The following is a 2016-nucleotide window of genomic DNA, read 5'->3' on the forward strand; positions in this document are numbered from 1 at the left end:
TCTGTCCGGCCTGCGTGCTGTTGAGGGGGCCGGTGCTGTAGGAGGGCCGAAAGGCGTGGGGCTTTCCCCGCTCAGCTCCGCTCCGGGCCGGGCCTGGCAGTCGCTCGCTCACTCAGAGCCTGGTGGGGAGCCCGTGAGGGGCCGTCGTCTCTCGGTTCGTGCGGGGGAGATGAAGGGAAAGGCAGGGCAAGGCCCCTTCAGCCGGGCGTGAGCTGTGCCAGGTCGCGGCTGTCAGATACTGCGGTGTGCTGTCGCTGAGATGTCGCTCTGCTCTAACGGGTTTGTTCCCGTAAAGTGTACGCCACTTGCCCTGTGTTTTACCTCCTTTTTTTTTTTTTTTTTCCTTTGCCAAATCTTAAAAGGCAAAAATGACTCATCCTTAATAGTCCTGACTGGAGCTGGTTCAACCGTAGACTAGACGTCATAGTTGGCAGCGGCTAACCGCCAGGTAGGACAGCCAGAGGGGAAATAAAAGTGTTTTCAGAAGCTTTAAATTTTCGTCTGCAAAATGCTTATTTGACCTTTATGTCCCCTTTTTTGTGTGCGTGATACGTGTAGCCATTTTACTCATATATAGGGTAATTAGCTTTCAAGTGAAGCATTGGTGAAAATGTTCCAGCTCGGCATCCCCTCCAAAGCACCGGTGTGCCATCCATCAAAACGTTAAGTGGAATGCAGCATGACCTTGTTTAACAATGGATCAGTGCAGTGATGTCAATGGAGAACATCAGCATGAAGCATTGATGCTATCTGCAGACATCAGTTATGCAAACACAGGATGCTATTTCAAAGTACAGTTCATTGTTACACAGTGTCTTGGCGGGATTTAAGCTGGTAACAACTCTAGATGGTGGGGTTCCTTAAAAATAATCATATAGCTGTGTAGTGACATAAACCAAGGTGTTTCTCTCTCCAGCAATCATTTTAATTATGGTAAGACTGGCTTGGCATCTAGCTGACAAAAGGAATGCACTCATGGATTTATTATATTCTGACTTTATACAAATCATTTTACAGGTTTGTGCTTCCCTCCACCTCTTCTAGTCCACCCCTGACATATTTTTGCTGTACTTCTTGTCTCACATACCTGGGTTCATTTCAAGTTACTAAACCTGAAAGAGTTTTTAAAATCTAATTTACTGTCCACCACCTGCACTGCCAATTTCCTTTTTGGATTCCACTCAGGACACTGTCATTGTCTATGTCTCATCCGTAACTGCATTGCACAGGAGAGATCAGCTCTGAAAAAGAAGTGCAATAAAGAGCTTCCTTTTCATAAACTGGTCAATTTTCATGCTAGCACACTTTTAGTAAGATACCACGTCCTGCCTTGATATTTGGAACGCTATCATGTCTAAGGGTACTCTGCCTTAGATTTTGGACAAGCCTCATCGTCTGCCATCCAAACTAAGAGGAGAACTTTAGGCTCCTCCACCTTTCCCTTTCTCCAGCCTACCTTCTCCTGCACAAATGCCATTAACCCCCTCTCTTTCAACTGCTAAAATTACTGTTAAATATCCACACTGTTTCTAATGCTACTTGGGAAATTACCATATCTGTACATTGGTTTAGATTTAGAAAATGGGGGAGGCAGCAGAGCTGAGTTCTCTTCCTGACAGCTCATTTCCATATTGTGTTCAAATATCAAGGTGTGGCTGATTCTCTTTCCATCTTCTCTGCAGGATGGTGTAGAACAGCTGATCCACAAACTGGGTCAGGAGATGGATCATCAAGGGTTTCATCTCATCCACATTAGGCTACCCTTTCCCTTCTACATCAGGAACACTAGCTCTGGGTCTCCCACGCAATATCCCAGATTTGACCAGCCAGGTGAGCTGCTTGGCTAACAAGTCTGCCTCAGTCAGATAACTGGCCTCTCAACTGCCCAGCAGGTTCAACAACAGTATGACTTTAGTTGCTACAAGTTTCATGTTTACAACTTAATTTTTCCAAATAAAGAATTCTTTGTTTGCATACTGTTGAGTGCGTGCAAACAAGAAAGCTGGCTGTTAAAAG

Source organism: Cariama cristata, unplaced genomic scaffold (assembly GCF_000690535.1).
Source record: "Cariama cristata isolate BGI_N322 unplaced genomic scaffold, ASM69053v1 scaffold6684, whole genome shotgun sequence".
NCBI lineage: Eukaryota > Metazoa > Chordata > Aves > Cariamiformes > Cariamidae > Cariama > Cariama cristata.